The following is an 11,300-nucleotide window of genomic DNA, read 5'->3' on the forward strand; positions in this document are numbered from 1 at the left end:
ATTAGTTGAGTAGATTTTAGTGACATTGGCAAGAGGTCATAAGGTCAAGGTCAAATGCTAAAAATGCTGCTATTTCCCCCATATCCATGCAATGCCCAAAGGTATTATCTTGAAACTTATTGTAGACATGTACTACTGCATAAAGATTCTCCAGAGAGAGTTTCATGTCATAAGGTCAAAGGTCAAAAGGTCAAAGGTTAGGTGAATATGTTACAATTTTACTTTTCTTGCAAATGGTTCAATGTATCTTCATGGAACTTGGTACATACACATGTACTGACTGGCAGGGATTTTCTAAGGAATGTAGGGGTCATGGGTCACTAGTCAGGGGGTCAAAGGTCAAGGTCAACTCCTCAAAATTTTACTATTTCCCTCATATACTAGTGTATGCAATGCTTACATTATTATTTTTAAAACTAAAACTTGATATATGTATTCCCTAATGGAGATTCTCTGAGAAATTTCCAGCCAGAAGGTCAAAGGTTAAGGGTCAAAGGTCAGGTTTAAATGCAAATATATATATATTTTATACTGTAATTACACTCTTTCTTCATACCTTGAAAATTACTCAATGCATAAACTTATAAAAGGGTAGGTCAGAAGTCAAGTAAAAGTTCTCAATTCCCCAAATACAGGTACCTGCACTCTTAGACAATTATAGCAAACCTAGTTCAAGGAAAGTGAACATTCAAGATATTTCTGACAAACCTGTCATTTCAATATTTTGTCAGTTTTGTGAAACTGTCATAACACATTGTGAAGACATTGTACCATACACCTATTGGGAGAATCATGCATTATGGCGGAGGCATCAGTCGCCATAGCGACATTTCTAGTTTTGAGGTTACGTCAAACAGCATACATTCGACAACTAAGTGATGAATTATTTGAGAGGAGTTGATACCGTCCTTATACCACGAACATTGTCATCAAATGTGAGCAATCTCCAGAGTTGTGTAGTCTTGCCTCATGTGACATTATGCCGCATATTTGTATACCAAAAAAAAAAAAAATGAGAATCAAAACAAGTTTGAAAGTGAAAAAAACAACAACAAACAAATGAAAAGCATTCAATATGTGTTGAGATAATTGTTGTAAAAGGGATGGCATGGTCATATTCATCATTTTTGTAGTTGTAAGGTATCAGTTTATGTTATCTTCATGATTTCTTGTGCAGCACTTGCAGTAATTGTCTAGATCCTGTCGGATTTTAGCAGGATTTGAATTGTCAGTGACTTGAGAGCAGAGACATTATATAGGAGCAGATCAGATTCTCTGCTCTGTGTATGTGACAGATGGTGCTTATAAGCATGCTAAATTTATGTATTCATGCCTATCATCCAATCACATAAGTTCTGCATATGTGAACATAGGTGAATCCCATTATTACAGGGTCTTCATATCTGGTTAATTTGCCTCAATATATCCGGACCCTCCCTGTATCTGTACACTTAAGACACATCCACAAACGTACACCGTATGAACGTGTTCTACTATGACCATATTACATACATGGTACAATGTAGTCTTGATGCACACAAAGACATGAAATGTGATGGGGAAATGGTTACAGCATTCCCATGAAAATAAAAAGTTTGTATTCTTTATGAATGCTGTCAAATGTGTTGGATTTAACAAAAATCATATTATAGATGGAACCCGCCTTTCATTACGTTTATTTCCACAAAGCCATGTGTAACTGAGATAATGCAGAGTACACATTTATGTAGCACTTGTCACGGGGGTAGTCACTTACTGTGATAATACAGACAAGTATAGAGAGTGGTTATTCCACATTAGTTTCCTAGTTTTGATACAGCACATTATTTTGCCCACTGTTTTGTTCGGGACCAACATTCCTTCATGTTGATATCCGCACAAATTTTTCTCTTGATTTCCGGTGTTTGTTGGCCCATTATTCATCTTGCAATAAGAGAAGCTTTGATTTCTTGTAGATTAAAACATAAAGTCAGTTGGAACCTTTCATATGTTTTACCTAGTTGAAAGTGGATTCTTGTATCTGTCCTCACTATAATGGGACTCCCCTGTAGTATTTCATCCACAGAGATCCTTCTCTCAAAGAATCAACATACTATTATCCATTTATATGGCATCAGATGCACTCTCACTTGTATTGCCTATCCTGCAACATTTGTTTTTTTCTTTCTGGTTTGTATAACCACTTACATTTCATCAGAGGGGGAAAAAAAACAAGAAGAAGAATTTGACGATGTCCTTCAGTAGTAGAAGCCATAGTTGAAGAAAAATGTCATGATGTGAGACAGCAGTCAGTTTTTGAAGATTGCCTCATTTATCATATTGCCATTTCACTGCGAAAGATGATATTCTCCCAAAAGACGTGTTTTATCCATAGTTTGAAAAGGAATATTGTACATTTCATGCTGTCCTCACCATTTGGAAAAGTCACAAATTGTTGAGCCCTGGAACTGTTATGGGTTGTGAACTATAGTACAATGGAATGGATTTCTCTTTCTTTTTTCTTTCCTTTCATTGAAAGATGAAGGACTGAGCAATGAACAATTTTAACAAAATGGAACAAATATCATAAATCAGCAACCATGGTATTCTCAATATGATATCAAGTCATGCAATCCAGTGTTCACCTGGCACCTCAAAAGAGCTCCTAAGGTCACCTTGCTGATTTTACTTGGTAATAAGTTAGAGGGATAAGTCTTGCCTTTGCTCAAGTTACAATCCATTGAAAATAATGCATCGCACATCCCTTAAGTGCATTTCTTCCCAAATATTAGATACAAATCACTCATCAGTGTTTGTATGAAAGCAGCCAGGGGAGGATTTCTTTACGTGTGCCACTCCACAGTCACTCGACCAGACAAACGGCTACTTCAGGGTTCCCCTAGGAAGCCATATCCTGCAATTTACTGCCATTCAAGAGCGACACAGAAGCGATTAATATGACAGTGCTTCTCCAGCTTTGCTTAAACTTTTGCACGATTCTGATGAATTCATTAGACCAGTTAATGTCCTTCGTACCGACTGTCCTTCCCGGAGATGAATTTCTTAATGATGAAGCCATAGACGATGGTCATCATCCTCAATTCCCATCCTTCAGATAGTAGATGTCTCTAGTTAAACTTGTTTATCAGCTGTTCTGGCCTCCTCAATACTTGCATTATTAGGGGTATGTTGGCTAAATTTGCAGTCTATTGCTCACAACGTTTATGTTACCAGTAACTTGTAGAATATCCTGTTTAACAGTGTACACGTATGTTTATACTAGCCTAACATTCCTAGCTCTATATTTATGTCTATCCAGTTTCAAAGTCTTTTTTTTTTTTGTATGCTGTGTAGACTATATGGGTTTATATTATTGTTTTAGCAATCTCTTACAATAATTTCAATTTCACTTTGTCATCATGCTTTCTCCCTCTCTCTCTTTCCTCTATCTTTATGTCACTGTAATTCTTTGTATGTGTGCATTTGTGCTTGAACTCTGTATGTATGTATGTGTGTGTGTGTATGTGTGTGTTTGTGTGCTGGTGCACATGTGTGTCTGCCTGTGAATATAATTTCTTCTTTATCCAGTTGACCATTGTGCAAGGTTTCCACTTTGTCCAAGTATTTTGTCTCTTTGAAGGGTGGAGAAATCTGTTCCTGTTTGTTCTCATTTCATTCAGTAAAAATCATTTTCAATGGCACAGTGCTATTGCGATTGCATACTCTGCAAAACTCCCCCTTTTCCTGGGGCAGAGTTTGAGGTTGCGACCTGTCAATCAAGAGAGTCAATAAGTGACCTGCGTCATCTCTTTGTACTAAAAAAATTGCAGACATTGAAGCCAAGAAAACTGCAAAATGAGCTGATTTGGGGACTTGGGTGGACAAGTGCAAGTTTTATATCTCAGTAATTGGAAGTTTGGTGTCTTGACTGGTGTTCCTTATATAGAATTTCAGAGGATGTTTTGAAATGCAGAACCAATAATTTTTTTTGTAATGAAAAATGTTACTGCCCCACTTCAAAGTGACCTGGGCCCTGTTTCATAAAGTTGTTCGTAAAGTTACGAACGACTTACGAGCGACTGGTGATCAGTTCTTGTGCTGAATTATGGAAATTCTGAGTATAGCACATGCCCTGTTGCATAAAACCCTTACCGCTGGACTTACCGCTCCTTTCTAGCGGTAAGTCTTCAAATTAGCGGTAAATTTTATAATCCTTGATGCTGATTGGCTGTGACGCCTAATTTTGACGGTAGTTACCATTGAAATTCAACGGTAAGTTTTATGCAATGGGCCCTACAGAACTGATCACCAGTCGCTCGTAAGTTGTTCGTAACTCTGCGAACAGCTTTATGAAACACCCCCCAGTCATGTTTATATGCTTCATCTGACACACACTCCAGTACATATTGTTGTTGGACACCAGAGACACAACATCACCTCTGTTGAGTATTATTATCTCCTGATAGTGGAAAGTGCACCAAGAGTTGTATGCAATGTGGAGTGGTAACCTGGCTGATAGACTAGTAGGGGTCGATGCACTCTGAATTCTAGCTTACATTCTATGTGTGACCTGCGTTCTCTATCTCTGATCTACTTGTGTAGTCTACCATGATGTTGGGAGGCATTGTGAGGTTGAAGAAGTGGGGGGAGGGGGAGGAGGAGGAAGGGTACTTGGACAAAGATAGTTGCTACATATAGCTTGATGTGATGGCTTGATCCAGCAACTGCATTGCAACATTTTACTCTCACGACAGTCATAGAGACAAATAGTAACAGGAGAAATTTGTCATTCTCTTTCGTACACTGTCAGTAGAGGGTACAAAGTGATAACTTTGGTGTGTAGGAAGTAGAGCAGGGACATTCCAGGAATATTTCATCATTCATGCTTCCTTCCGTGCGAGGGAATAGATTTGATTTGGCAGGCTGGGATGCACCGGGCATGTGCCTCCCTTTATTTTTTGTTAAAACAAAAGAAATAGAAAGAAAAAAAAAATTTTTTATTTTTATTTTTTTTTGGGGGGGGGGGGGGAAATGGGGTGCATGCGTCCCCCCCTCCCCCCTCCCCCCTTTAATTTTGGTAAGGCGGAATTCCTGGATCCACCCCTGTTTGGAATGGTTCACAAATAAATTGTCCTCATGCCAACAGTACTTCCAGATACAAGAATTCCTGGAAAGAGTGTAAGCTACAAAAGGGGAGCACAATCAGGCTGCAATCTCAAAAACAATTTTCTCTTTTTCTTCTTCTTCTTTTTTTTTTTTTTTTAAGTTAGAATGTCTGGACAAGGTCAATATGAATGTGCTGAGGGACAATACAATTTAAGATGTGTGTTTAAGTGATGAAGTACACTGTATATTTCAAAAGAAAACAAGACAGTCATTGTGCCGTGCACCGAGGCTGTGTAATTATTCACAAGAATGACAGTGGTTTCCATCAAAAACAAGTTTGCTGTAGTTCATTTTAGTTTTGTTTGATTGCTTTTGATTTAATGTTGGCATTATCAGCATTAAGGGAACAAAATGAGAAAACCTATGATGGGGAGAAGGTTTGATGTCCAGTTTGAGATTTTTAAAAGCCAACTTCTGTTAAGTCATGAGCAATTCTGGCATGTTCACAAAGCTTTGCATGAAATAAAGTGGAAGTTTTCCCTACCTCAAAATTCAGCAGTGAGGTATATGGTGTAAGAATGTGCTAAAGCTAATGTGTTTAGAACCAGCACAATATCCCCTTGCTAGCAAGCCTATGTTGAAGATGTGTGACAACTTGTATGAATGCCATAAACAGCCATTTGATCTGTTTTTAGCACATTGATGTGGAATATGGCAATGAGGAGAGATATTTTTTTCTTCTTTTTAGTAGGAAAACAGCATGACATTTGCACCAGGGACTGGTAACAAAGGCTTGCTTGAAAAGGGACATGTTTGTTGGAGGGGAGGGGTTTCATGGGGTTAGACAGAAAACAGAATAGCTAGTTCTAAGTGAGTCTGGTCTATTTGATGAAGGTCACGGGTGTTGTAGGGGTTATTGGACATGTTACTGAAGATGACTCATTTGTCAATTTGGAGGGAGGGGTTATATTTTTTCAGACTTTTATTTATGTGTGTCATCCAACAGTGCAGAGCATAGCATATGTTTGTTTTTGTGTGCATATGTGTGTGTCTTGTGTATGCGTGATGGTGTGCTGGTGTTCGTATGTTTGCATATCTTAAGGGTACATAATTATATATGAGATGAATGCATCTGTCAGACACATATTTTTATAAAACAAGCAGGAAAGACGGTATGTTAATTGATAGTTATGTAAGCCGATTCCACTGAAGTATATATATTATTTCTTCTTTTCTCACAGAGGAGTATTGTGATTTTGCTTTTGTTTTGCATTGAAAAATGTATATACTGCATATTTATCATAGATGTTCTTATGATATTCGTGTTTCTATACAAGAATGTCAATCTAGCATAGAGTAATGTGTACACATGAATGCCTCCGTGAGGACAGGAATGAGTGAAATGGATATTGAGAGAAGAAATGTTTGTGATCAGAACAGACAATTCAATGCTATCACACCCAGAGAGCATTCCTAGGCATTGTGACTGAATTTTTCTATATCTGCACTTGATATTTGCGATGACATGCTTTGTGTAATGTTGGGAGCATTACAATGAGGAAAAAAAATTACTTGTCTAAAAGCAAACAAACAGGAAATGCAGAAGTGGAGAGTTGAAGTTGTGGCAATCATGGCATCAACAACAACAACAACAGTGATTTTTTTCTGTGTTTTTTTTCCTTTAAGACATGATTACTTTGTGATCAAAATTTTTGTGTATTAAAGACCATGGAATTACAATGTATAGCTGGATTGTTAAAGAGAGAGAAAGAGAAATATCACTGCAATTTTTATTCAGTACACATGTGTAAGATGGTTGTGCTTCTCTTCTGAACCTTCAGTGGGCTTTTAAATATTCTGTCAAAATGTCTTGTGTATTTCTACATCAAGAGCGAATGCATATCCATACTCGCATACCCACCCACACACACGTGGGCACACATGCATAAGTTTGCAAGGCATGCCCACAAGTTGAAGTCAACCTAATGTATTTATAATGCCTCGACACACAAGGGCAATAAGTGGCATACCTATCACAAAACATATCAAACATACTCTCTTGTCTCTTTGAAGTGTTTTCGAATCAAGCTATTGTTTCTATGCGATTGTAACCGAAAGAGTGTCATCGAGTTCCTAAGTTAAAATCCTGGGTTGGGTCAGACATCAAGTCAAATGGGAAAATGACTGTGTAATGTTTATCTGTAAGTTTTGTGTACCCATCCCCTTCAACCTTCCTTTCATTGTGTTAGCGCTTGTTATCAAAAGGATCGTTCCACAAAGTGTATTCCGGTCCTCAAAAGTGTGTACAATGTATCCTTGTGATTGTTACCTACGTGTCCAATTTGCTATTCAAAGGTTGCATCTGGAGTGAGAGAGAATGAGAGAGAGAGACAAAGAAGGAGAGAATAGAGTAAAATGTGTTCGCAATCTGCGAATATTATAGCAAGTACATGATCCATTAAAGACGAATAGAGTTTTCTAAAGTGCAATCAATTATACACAAATTTGAAGAGTGCAAATATCTATCTATTCATTTCTGTCTGTAAACATTTGTTGTTTGGGTGCTTGGTTGGTGTACTAGATGGTTGATTTTTGTGTGAGTTACATACTCTGTGCACACTGGAGTGCAGTCTGAAACATGTTATACAAGGAAACATTATTTTAATTTTGATTTTGATTTCATTATTATTTTTCATCATTATTATTATCATTATTATCATTATCATCATCATCATCATCGTCATCATCGTCATTATCGTCATCATCGTCATCATCGTCATCATCGTCATCATCCTTATCTTCAAGAAGAGACTTGATTCTTTCGGGGCCATTAGATTTTTCTTCCCACTGTGATGAAATGTCCAAAGAACAATCATGAGAAATACAGACAAATTCCGTAACAACGGTCATTATGTTCTCAGACGTAAAGTTGAAAGTTTCAAAATATAACAACAGAAAAGCATCAAATTAAAGCAATTACGAAAAACCTATCTCACGATCAATGCTATTTTGCCTCCAGTAATAAAAAAAAAAAAAATCGACCCCCCCCCCCCGACTATAAGAGCCCTACATGACAACATAATGAAGTAGGCCTACTTAACTTCACTGAAATGCATTATGATATTATAATATAGAAGCCAAAGTATCACCGATTAACAGAATTTTGTTGTATACTTGTGTTAGAGTGTGTCGCTTGTTCGTAGCTACTTGTTCCAATCATCATGTGGAAGTCCGTCCACCGTACCACGATTCAACTGAAAAGTGTGTTATGGAGGAATCTTGTGCCTTATTCATCACAAGCTTTGATTTTGAATCATGTAAGCACATGATTACAATAAAAATATTTCATTTTTCATTCCGGGTCTGGAAACCTGTAGGTTGTGGAGGAAACTGCGTAATATCCGATGGGTTGACATACGTCCATGCTCTTGCTCGGAAAAGGGACATAAGTACAATTTGTTCCAGGAACCCGGTGCCTGCTTCAGAACCGATGATCTAGTAGTACTGTCTACTAATCGCCTGCATGTGACAGAGGGATGCTCATATAGACAGACCTACACGGTACTGCTTCCATCTGTATCCATGGAAACAATCCGTTTGTAATGATGCCCTATCTCTCAATATAATTCATGCTTCGACGTGTATATTGTCGACTGATGACGGGCTCTTTTTTTCCCGATGAAAGCCAATAAGTTGTTGAAATGAAAGCTTCATTTGGCCTTGACGTGAAACTTTGCTCCATGTTCGAGTTCCGCTTCCATCAGTCTAATAAGAAATGAATCATCAATAATGGATTTGAAATAAAAGTTTTTAACGTTTAACATTTGTTTGCAGCAAAAACAAGCCTAGAAATCGCATATGCAGATTAGCTAAGGAGTCGTCTCTGTACGAATTCCTAATGGATTGAACTAGAATCGATTAAAATTAAGCGTTTGTCCGTCCCCCCCCCCCCCTTCGAAATCCATTCCTATTTTAGAATTATCAGCATAATAATTGCGGAACAATTTCGAAGCAAGTGACATCATTTGCTTTGATTTAGTTAATTCTTTGAAAAAAAAAAGGAGACAAAATTTAGTGAAGATTAGTGAAAGTATAAAGACATGGATTTCACCATGATGCGTTTTCATCATCATCTTCAAGATGTCCATAGACAATGGTAGACGGCCAAGAGCGGACATTACACCACAATTAAACTCCATCTGAAAAAAAAAAAAGAAAAGCGGAGACCCAGCCACTATCAGACAGCTCGCCCGATCAATGGGGGAAACAACTATAGAGACTAATTGTGACGTTAATGTTTCTCAAAATCCGCTGTCTCACGGGAACTTCCTGTCATCACGGTAGTAAACGGTCACGTGACTGCAAAATCGTCCAAGACACTCTTCGAGTTGCTCTGCACTCAAAGCAAAGAGTCGTTCCCCTTGAAGTCGTAGCTAGATTACTTATTCCACAGACAGCAATTTAATGTATGTTCTGTAAAGAAATTATAGACTCACGCTAACCTAAGGATCGAGGTACACCGATTGATCTCCTTGCGCTAACACTATAGTCAATTGATCCTGTACTGTCTTTCACGCTTCCGATGAATGTTTCTGCATGAGATATTGAGACGCATAATTATTCCGAGAGCTCGTCAGGAGTTCTCACAACTATTACATAGCATTCACACCTTAATGACTACAGGACTAAGTCTCACATGATTAGCCGAACACCGAGTAGATGTTTCCGTAATTATCGTGCATGGCACCTTCAATGAGCCAGATAATAGCAGAAATGACAACTGACTTAAGCTTAGCAACTGATCAAGAGACGTTGAAGGTGTCGTTAATGGTGATCTGCGATATCCGGGAGCCAATTAGCCAATTTGTGCATATACGTTACACTTCTATATATCATTATGTCAACAATGTTTTTTTAAAAGTGTTAATTGCACACACGTACGTCATGTGTGTTTGGTTGTGGTGTGTATGTATATTAGTCCCCTATGCATGCATACTTGTTTCTGTCTATGTGCTTGTCATGATGCCAATATTCGTGTGGCACCTCCCTGGTATGAAATAATGCCGTGTGCTTCTTGTACCGCATGTTTAAAAAAAAATACAACGGGACCTCGGCAATGATAACTTTAAAACTAGTGAATCAATCCAAATATAGTTTCAGGGTATGAAACTATAACTCATTGCCCACATCTTACAGAAAACCGCATCAGATTTGTTTCAGTGGTCAAAGAGAAATGAGGAGTTTTGAAGAGCATTTCAGGAATCCCCTCCCTCCAAGTTCTGTCCAATGTGTTCACCCATTGATATGTAGTTCCAAGAGCATCCAAGTGCTAAACTTGGAAGAATCAGACCCATGCGATGCTTTACAATAATCCACATTTCTCTGTGACCACTTAACCAAACTGAATGGGGTTTTTGCAAAAATAGAGCTAGGATATTTGTCTTTTAAGACCCTTAAGTAGCATTTAGACAGTTTAATCATATTATGAGTTATCAATGCGAACAGCCGATTGTATTTTTGGGGGGACATACTGTATGTACTTAACGCATTGACAGAGGTAGGTATAAAATTATAGGCATTGTGATTGGCGGAAATCATCTGAGGACGCTGAGGTGCTAGTATACGTGATGTGCTGAAGTTGTTGATGTTGTGTTGTTGTTGTTGTTGTTGTTGTTGTTGTTTTTTTTTTTGGTTTGGTTTTGTTTTTTGTTTTTAACTGTGTTCGGGTAGTTTTTTTTTTCTCTTTTTTTTTTCTGTTGTCTCTAATCAACGTGTTTTGCTTTTCAAGTATTCAAAAGGAACACTTCAACTCTTCCTGCTACCGACCTTGTTCGGGAGAGATATCCGCCCGCCTGACAGCTTTTCATATCTCACGCTGGGTGTCCATGTCGAAAATTTCATGTTTGCTGGTACATATTAATCGCACACGCCACGCGTTTTACACGTACAGGGCAAAGTCTGGAATATATTTTTAAGCAAAAGCCACGTTCGTGGCAAATTGTGTCGCTCTAATTGCGTATAAGTGATATAACGAATTGCCCATTATCACCGCAGGTAATATCCATTTTAATCATTAGTGGTAAATTTCACATTTTAGCTGCATTTTTTATACTTGTCCATTAAATATCTCCATAAAAATAAAATGCTCGGTTTCCTTTGGGAGGAACCCAAAGTAATTTCAGAATATTACAGCGATGGAGGAAATCGAGCTGTAG

Source organism: Diadema setosum, chromosome 1 (genome assembly GCF_964275005.1).
Source record: "Diadema setosum chromosome 1, eeDiaSeto1, whole genome shotgun sequence".
Classification (NCBI taxonomy): domain Eukaryota; kingdom Metazoa; phylum Echinodermata; class Echinoidea; order Diadematoida; family Diadematidae; genus Diadema; species Diadema setosum.